The sequence below is a fragment of the Antennarius striatus genome, chromosome 1 (genome assembly GCF_040054535.1).
Source record: "Antennarius striatus isolate MH-2024 chromosome 1, ASM4005453v1, whole genome shotgun sequence".
NCBI classification, from domain to species: domain Eukaryota; kingdom Metazoa; phylum Chordata; class Actinopteri; order Lophiiformes; family Antennariidae; genus Antennarius; species Antennarius striatus.
Genome location: NC_090776.1, coordinates 21,032,728 through 21,042,203, shown reverse-complemented (window position 1 = coordinate 21,042,203; position 9,476 = coordinate 21,032,728). Strand labels below are relative to the sequence as shown.

The 9,476-nt window shown below is 40.7% G+C and overlaps 1 protein-coding gene across 2 annotated transcripts in view; it reads left to right on the top strand.

Moving 5' to 3' along the window:
- The first annotated feature begins 3,805 nt into the window (after nucleotides 1-3,805).
- furina (furin (paired basic amino acid cleaving enzyme) a) overlaps nucleotides 3,806-9,476 on the top strand; it is a 79,376-nt gene continuing 73,705 nt past the window's right edge. The window contains exon 1 of one of the 2 annotated variants that reach the window (XM_068316180.1): nucleotides 3,806-3,869. The gene's annotated coding sequence lies outside the window, so the exon portion shown is untranslated. Of the gene's footprint in view, nucleotides 3,870-4,159; nucleotides 4,356-9,476 lie in introns of those variants that run through there. The other variant, XM_068316099.1, reaches the window with a different exon arrangement.

Genomic DNA, 9,476 nt, shown 5'->3' with positions numbered 1-9,476 from the left:
GCTGTGAATGGACTTCCTGTTCACATCACCAGCTTCATTATGTGAGGGATCCTTGATGGGAATGTGGGTCACATCTACGCAGCTACTGACATTGGGAAATCCTAAAAGAAATTAAAGTTACTAATCCAGTTCTGAAGTTTCAGCACAATGTCATCAAGAGAATATAATTTCAAATTAATTTCTCTAACTTCTACATCGTGCTAACGGTCTGATATGTCTTCTCAGACGGGCGAAGGAAATCAAACCTTTCCCTGCTTTAAAAAACAAAAAAGAGGCAACTTATTTTTAGGACCTCTGACATTCAAAGATCCACTCTCCTCAGTGAAGGTCCTGCTGATGCCTATTCCAGATTCCCCATTTCTCCTTTGGGACAAAATGGATACACCTAACCCATATTCCCAGTCTGGAATAATCCCACTGCTTCTCGTTTGTGTCTCGTTAGCTTCCTGCTGTGAAACGTCTTCGGAGCAAAGAAACATTTCAGAGTTTCTCTTTATAATTTTCCAGTATGTGTGTGCAGATTCATTTTCTCAGAAAATTGCTTTATTAATGTCACCTAAAACATTTCATGACAATAAACAAGTTACAGAAGATGCAGAAGCTGGATTAGTAACTCGTAACCAGGAGCTCTGGATTCACAGCCAGTCAACTTTGTATTTAAAAAAATCTCTTAATTTCACATTTGAAGAGCAGCTTTATTGACAACGCTTCACATTACAACCACCTGACTGATGATGCATGGCTTTAAAAAGGAGAGGAGTTTCACCTCTGATGGATTTTTACTGTATTTTCCGTGGCAGCCCTGAATAATATTCCTTGCTTGCTATGAGCTGTAATAAATTAAGACTCCATTTATTGTGTGTGTCTGCATGGTGCTGTGATGTAGTGGGTTTGAAAACAAATCTCCCCCTGCCACAGTTAATCAGAATGTAAAATCTGCCAGGGCAGCACATGGGGTGCATGCATCTACTGGGTTTAACCCTCAAAGTGTCTGCAGCTGTCTGACATACAGACATGGTACAGTGTTATATCAGTATTATTGTGAGATAGCTGCCAGCTGGCCTGGGGAAATAATGAAGCTGTCAAGTATCTGCAAAGCATTTAGAGAAAGTGTGGAGGTGATGGGGTGCAGTTAGAACACCATCTGTAATAACCAACCTTCTCTCTTTTGCTATGTGTGCTGGGAGGAAACATCTAGTAGACTTAAAATCTTTAAGACAGCTAACTGAAATAAATAATGATGTGGTGGATGCTGAGAAGAACGCCTCCAAAAAGTCTCCACCCTGTGCTAGTGACGATTACTTCACCGTTCACCTGTCAGCCTTAACCCATCTCACTCTGCTTGGAGAGACTCTCAGGATGTCGCTGTTATAAGTACCCTGATGATTTTTTAAAAATCGGTATTAAATTGTAATTTTTTAACCATCTGCCCTCTAACAAATACAAGGTAGACAGATTTAATCTACAATAAAAGTGTTTGTGGAAAAGGAAATTATATTATCAGGGACTTTGCTCAAAATTCAGAGTCAGATAATCCACCGAGGAATCACCATCTTTTAAAGGTATTTATACCAAATTAATAAATACCATCTGAACATGTACTACATTGACTTGAAAACACATTCGTTGTTATGTGAATATCCATTCACCGGCCACCTTTGGTACACCTTGATCCATCAGATCTAACTCAATCCTTAATGGTGTAGATTCATCAAGGTGCAGGAAAAATTCCTGCGAGATTTTGGTCCATGATGAGTCGCTAGCATCACACAGTAGCTGCAGGTTTGTCAGCTGCATACCCATGATGCAAAGCTCCCATTCCATCACATCCCAAAACTGCTCTATCGGAAATCTGAGTAAAATGAAATCATTGTCTTGTTTGAGAAACCCGTTTGAGATTACCTGAGCTTTGTGTCACGACGTGTTCTCCTGCTGGACGTAGCATCAAAAGATGGTCACACTGCAGTCGTAGAAGGATCAACGCGGTCGGCAACAATACTGTGATGCACTGGAGGGTACAAAGTGTACCAAGAAAATACGCCTCATGTCATCAGCAGCCTGGAGTGAGGCAGGGTGTTCCATGCTTTCAGGTTGTTAATACCAGTCTGTAGCCTCAGTTTCCTGTTGCCTTTGTGTCACCTCAAAGTAGTCTGACATCAACCCCCATCGAACTGCAAGTCACTGGATGTCTCCTCTTTGATGGATCATTCTCCGGTTGTGATCAGCAGCTTCTGAAATACTTTACTAGGGTTTACGTGTCCATCTGACACCAACAACCAAGGCACACTCTAAATTATCTATCATATAAGATAAACGTGTGCAGGTGTACAGGTGAACGGAAAACAGTTTTAGTTGAAAATATTTATGACTTTATTACTACGTATGAGAATAGAGTTGGTCTCTTATTCTTTCTTCTTTTCCTTTGGGTTTTTCCCTTCAGGGGTCGCCACAGCAAATCAGTGTCCTCCATCTAACCCTGTCTTCTGCATCCTCTTCTCTCACACCAACTACCTTCATGTCCTCTTTCACTACATCCATAAACCTCCTCTTTGGTCTTCCTCTAGGCCTCCTGCCTGGCAGTTCAAAACTCAGCATCCTTCTACCAATATATTCACTATCTCTCCTCTGGACATGTCCAAACCATCTCAGTCTGGCCTCTCTGACTTTATCTCCAAAACCTCTAACATGTGCTGTCCCTCTGATGTCCTCATTCCTGATCCTATCCTTCCTGGTCACTCCCAGAGAGAACCTCAGCATCTTCTTCTCTGCCACTCCAGACTTCCTCATACAATACCACAGTTCCTCTCTGGGCACCCTGTCATAAGCTTTCTCCAGATCTACAAAAACACAATGCAGCTCCCTCTGGCCTTCTCTGTACTTCTCTATCAACATCCTCAAAGCAAATACTGCATCTGTAGTACTCTTTTGGCATGAAACCATACTGCTGCTCACAAATGTTCTGTGCCTGTAAAATCCTTATTTGATGTATCACATCTAGAACAACACCAATAATACATTCATTCATTCAATCATTTTACGCTGGAGCCTATCTCAGCGGCCTTACGGGCATGAGGCGTGGAGACACTCTGAACATGTTGCCAGCGAATCGTGGAAACACACAAAACACAAACAACCACTCACTCACACACTCACACCTACTGGCAACTTGGAAGCCACCAATCCACCTGAAGTACATGTTTTTGAAGGTGGGAGGAAACCGGAGAACTTGGAGGAAACCCACACAGATATGAGACCTTCTTGCTATGAGGTCACACCGCCACCCACTGCACCACCGTGCCCCACTCCTCAATAACACAAATTCAATCTTATTTTATATATAATCCACAAGTGAACTGATGAGCTTTCTAAAGAGAGACACTGTTGTATTGTTGAATATTGTAAATTGATGTTTCGATCTGAAATGGTTGACCTTTAACTCATCTGACCACTTATTTATTCATTACAGCTACATCATGCGCACGTACTTTCACACTACAGCATTGTTCTTGCTTTAACCTCTTATTAACTTGCTGCTATGACGCGTCTGCTTCCCTCGGTGATTGGAATCAATACGGACGCAGTACCGTTGGTCACCAGCAGGTGGAGGTGCAGCAGCGCCGCTATCCCCGTCAGAGGTGTTACCACCTCGAACGTCCCTACTTTGTCCACGCCAGTGACGTATTTCCTGGGGCTTGTACGGACCACTCAGCGGCACACCAGAGGGGTATCATGACTATTTATAACCAACACATTTCTGTTAACAACCTCGCAATCGCTTCGCCGTGTTGTCGTCGGTTCTAGCACCCCCCCCCCCCCCCCCCGGGTGAAAGAGAACAGCCAGCCGTCGAGCAGGATGTAACAGGAAGCTGGTGAGTTGAGTCCGTCTTAAGTTTCCTGTTCGGATTTTTGACTTGTTCGGGCTGCGTGAGCGGTGTGGGGGGGTGGGGGTGGGGGTGGGGGGCGGTGTCAGAATGTGTGTGTCGGTATGAAACCGTGAAGAGAGAGAGAGGGGAAAAGGGGGGGGGGGTTACACACACGCACACACACACACACACACACACAGACACACACACATGCCGACGTGACGTCGAATGTTCGAGCGTCCTGTTTCCGTGGATGCCCCCCCCCCTTGAGGAAAATCGTGTTGGGACCGAGTAGTAACGTTACAAATGGGAGGGAGGCAGAGAGAAAAAGGGGAGGCACCTGTGCAGGTCAGCCTACCGCCGTGTCACCGATAATCACGGTTATCACTACGGTTCCGCTCACACTCGTCAAGCCGCGGACGAGTCATCATCACCGGATCAGCTTCAGCCGCCGCCTCGCTCCAGGCGCTGGGTGACGGGTTTACGCGTGAGGTGAGTCCGCCGAACTCCGACGCTCTCGTCACTTCATAAATTTAAAAAATAAAATAAAATAATGTTTTAAGAGTTAACTTAAAGAAGATTTCTCCTTTCTGGAACGTTTTACGAAGTTTATCTGTTTTACAGCCTGAGTGGAACTTCCCCTTTACTTGGATTTTGTACTCTGATAAAACCTGTCCAGGCTGTAAACACACATCCTCTGGACTTTGACATCAAAATCAATCAGTGGAAATCTGACAAACAGAATAAATTTAAATTTAAAAAAAAGAATTAAAATGAAACTAATAGGATCATCTAGTTTGACCTACTGTGGTTTACATTTGGATGGTGTAGGCCTGAAGTCTATCTGAGGTGTGTATCTATGTGGGAAAACAGATTTTACAACACTTACATGTGTTTTCTGAGCTAGTTGTCGCTCCTTGGTGTCTCTGTGTGCTTGACTGGGACATAAAGTTGCTTCCTTGTGGGAACTGGCCAACTGTTAGAGTCTAGTTCACTTCAATTCCATAACATTAAACTGTTGATCATCATGGATGAAGTGGTTGACCTCACAAACGTTCTGTTGAAGGATTTATCTTCAATTCAATTTTATGATATTGTCATTTTTCAACACGGCACACTGACTAGGAAATTCCATGTCGTTTTCTACCTTTTGGCTGCGTGGCTCGTGTTTGTTAATGATGTCATCTGGTTGTTTTATTATTGGAGAATTAAGTCAGCCTTTATCATCGCAGACTTTTTGAACATCGCTGATCATTTGACAGCAAAGCCGGATGACGCAACGCATTTCTGAGGTCATTTTGACAAAACTCAATAACTAGAAGGGGGGAGTTTGTTGATTTAGCAGCAAAAATGTAGTGGTCAAATGTGCAAATCTAAATAAAAAGCCTCCACTGCCTGAAGCCACAAGTCCATCCAGACACGGCTGTGACTGAAACTTTCAGATGAGTGTACACATAAACCTGACAGCCCCGATAAAAGGTTCCAGAAGTTCATTTTTATTGCAGTATTTAACTGTGACTGTACTCTTACTGCAACAAAGGGGTTAAAATGAACAGAAGTAGACCATTTAATTGTTAATTGCAGTAATTTTGTGCAACCTTTAATAGTTGGATAAAATTTCACGATTGTAAAAGCTCAAACCGAGAGTCAAGATATGACACCTCGAATGGTTTTTACAGCAAAATTAGATTTAAAAATAAACCCAAATGATGAGAGCTGAACATGATCCTTCATGGCATTAGTGAACAATTGTGCGCACCCTCTATTATGAGTAATTTCAGGTTTGATTGTCCTTATCTACTTTTGAAGCAAAACCTTCTCCAAACCCACACGATAGAGGAGGGCTATAAGCACTCATGTTCTCAAAAACCTTCAATCAGTCAGGAAAACACAGTAAGGGAATGTGCTATTAAAGCTTGAAGATGGTTACAATACTCAACATCCCGAGAGGCTGCTTTGCAGTTCAAGGACTGGTACAACTCTTATTCTCCAGAGAATTACTTTCAATCACTTTATTCCCTTATTCCACTCTTTTATTTTTGAGCGTATTTGAGCAAGGAGCAGAGATCTGAAAGCTTTCATGGTCCGTACATGTATGTACATATATGTATACGCGTGTGTGTGATAAATGAATAAAAATAAATAAATACACATAACAGCGGCATCAGGCTTTTCTGTTATTCCGTGAAGGTTAGTTAGTGGACTGATGGTTTCATCCATATGGTCTATATGTTGCAGAAAAGATAAGAACACTGAACTCTGGACTAAATGTTTTGTTTAGGATGACTTTGTGGACAGACCTGTTGTCTTTTTTTTGTGGTACAGGCTTCTCTTATTATTCCAGTTCATGCAGTGAACAAATACCCACATTATTCAAGAACAACCAGTCAAACCCAACACAGGTATGATTTAAAATAAGACCACAATCTGTGCCTGTAGAATGAAAATGTCGTCACTCTTTTGCAGATGATACTTATTTAAATTCAGATTCAAACATTGACCTTATTTTAGTGGAAACAAGGCAAGCATGGAAAACCTCATTTGAAAAGACCAAACATTTTAAAATTCTGAAGCGTAGCCGTGGTGATGACAGTGGTGTGAATGTGATTACTGCGTATAATGACTATAAAGACCACCATTTGTAAAGTGTCAGCTCTTACACTTTCACGTTGCTGTTGTGCGCTATAGGGAAATTAATCTTAAACTTACAAGCAAAGGCAATATAATTTTCACTTTTTATGCAATATTAATTTTTATCAATATTATTGTCGCTACAAACACAGCTGTTTATTTCTCCGTCCATCTTTTGGACGTTATGAAAGATCCTGTACTGAGATAATTCTTCCATGTGTGCCACAATGTGAGAACCAGAATTAATAAGGAGTGTAAGAGAGAAGGGTCATAAGACATGAAATGCATTTTCAGTTATTTTCCTCATTAAAGTGCGAATAATAAACTAACATGGTGTACTCTTTTTACGAACATCCCCACGACTCCAGTAATGAGGCTGCTGTAATCCGTTGGGTTTAATGATACTTGTCTAATTATAATTTGGTGTAGTTTTTATAACCTCTGTTATCACAGTCTGACATATGGTATCATTTACTGTGGTGACACTAAAGACCAGCCAACACACTACAGCCGTCTTTGCCTTTTGTGTCAATGGGGTGTCACGCTGTGGGGTTTTCACAGTGACGTTAAAGACCCTGAGTGGTGGAGGACCCAGATGAGGTCACTGGTGTCTGCTCTTAAATTCAGTGTCAGTTTTTCCACCGAGTTGTTACATCCCGGGACAGAAGTTAAAGTTGAGTGAGTTTAATCTGTCTGTTTATTTTCTTTATCGTTTTCGTATTGGCTAATTAAAATCTACCTCTCAAATAAAATTTAAGCAGAATTTTACTGTTTCATTCTCAACCTCCTCAGAGTTACAAGGAAGTAAACATGTAATTAATATTGGGTGTGGATCCCTTCTATAATTTAGGCTTATTTTCATGCTTATAAAAGGCTCAATTTTTGCTGAAGGCAAGAAATTTAAAAGGAGGTGGGAATTTTTGGCCACTCAAGTTTGAAACCGTGTAAACATTGCATGTCATCACTTTACGTGTAATGTGGTTTAATATTCGTGGTAGTGGTTTACTTGTCTTGCTGCCCAGGTATGTAAAATCGGTGTTGACGGTTAAAATTGGCGGAGATGGATGAGCAGCTCACCTGTAAACCTGTAAACCGGTGACTCAGCCCGTCTGAGACGTTCACCTACAACAAAGTATGCCACAAAGCAAGTGATGCTATCAAGGGAAGTCCTCTAACGTGTGAACTAGACAGGGGAAAAAAAAAATCATTTTAGGCTGTTGATGAAAAATTAATGAATGCCAGATGAAGGCATGTCACTGAAACTTCACTTTTTTTAGTATACTTGAAAGCGTGTTTGCTGTTTGAATGCACATGTACCGTATAGATGTGACATTAACACGACCCCAGGCAGAAAAATGTGCATCTGAAGTTGCCCATGTAAGGAAAATATATACAAACAAATGCTAAACGGAATTCAACAGAGTAAATATTTTGTCAACGTTTTGAACAAGATTGCCCACAGCAGCCTGAAGGTAAACGTAAGCAGCTGAACATCAAATGTTGATGAGCGGGAAACAGATGTTTGTTTATCAGCGTTTGTGATTTCATGAGAGTTCGCCTGCAAAATTAACAACCAATTTAATAATAGCCCAGAACAACACAGAATAAGTGATTTGATTCAGTCTTCCTGACTCTTCCCGCTAACGTCTGAACCGACGAGTTCTGTAAAACCAGACGGTTCATTTCATACGGAAACCAATGGAACAATAAGCTGCGTTTATTGATGGCAGCAAAGCTCGGAGAGACGGCGTCAACCCAGGGTCGCAACGCCGAGTGTGAACGTTCACTGGCAGCAAGTGACTCATATTATTTTCACCTTAAGGTCTTTTCAGAAATCAATATGAGAGAAGTTCCTCCAGTTTAAGGCGACGCGAGCAAACAGCTGTTCAGCAGGCAGCCGCTGCAGAATCTGCATCTAATTAACATTGATTGGGGAAAAATGAGCCTAAACACTCATTGTATAGACTCTTATATTCAATTGGGTGTTGCATTTAATACTTAAATTGAAATAGGATCAAATTAAGTCATTGTTATTTGCTAGTTGTGCTTCATTCAGTGACAGTATTTAAGTAATTTTTGCAGCTATTACGACTTTTTTTCCCCCCACCTGTTGCAGAAAAGAGACTGGGTAGTGTTGAATGATTGCTAATGGACTTCAGCATAGGTCTCTCCACCCACTGCCCCAGCTATTCCACTGGGGTTTTATCTTTATGTATTTTTGCTTTAAAAGTGTACAAATGACCCCCACGTCATCAAACATGCCACTCTTATGTCACAATAATCTTTCCCAGGAAAGGGGAATTGATTTGTAATTTTTATTGCTGTGAGAAAAAGTCCAGTTTGATTTTGTCGATCACTGGTGGGCAAACAGGAAGGGGAAACCCCTGTCCTACAGTGGACGTAAATCGCTGAAACAAAGTTGGTCCCATGCAGAAGAAACACTATTCAGTCTGGTTCTGCCAATGTTGATTTATGATAACTGTCTCCTGAGACAAAGCGGACATTTCTGGGTAGAAAACAAACAGTTTAGCTCAGCAAAATTATATCATATACTGTTTATATTTTAATTTTATACTGTTTACATTTTAATTTAATTTTATACTGTTTATATTTTAATTTAATTTTATACTGTTTATATTTTAATTTAATTTTATACTGTTTATATTTTAATTTAATTTTATACTGTTTATATTTTAATTTAATTTTATACTGTTTATATTTTTTAGTTATAGTTTAGTATATAAGTCCTGTTAGTGCTGCTTTTGTCTGTTAGTGTAGAGTATGTCTTGTGGTATGTCCTGTGATGTCAGTTTTTCTTTTTCTCCTGGTGTTAATCCAGTATTTATTCGTTATGTAATGCCTGAGCAGTGGGTATGTACAATTTCCTCTGGGATTAATAAAGTATCTATCAACAAACAATCGTAAAATGAATTTGTTTATTGCTTGCTGTTTGCTCCGCCTCCTGTGCCCACGCTGGCATAT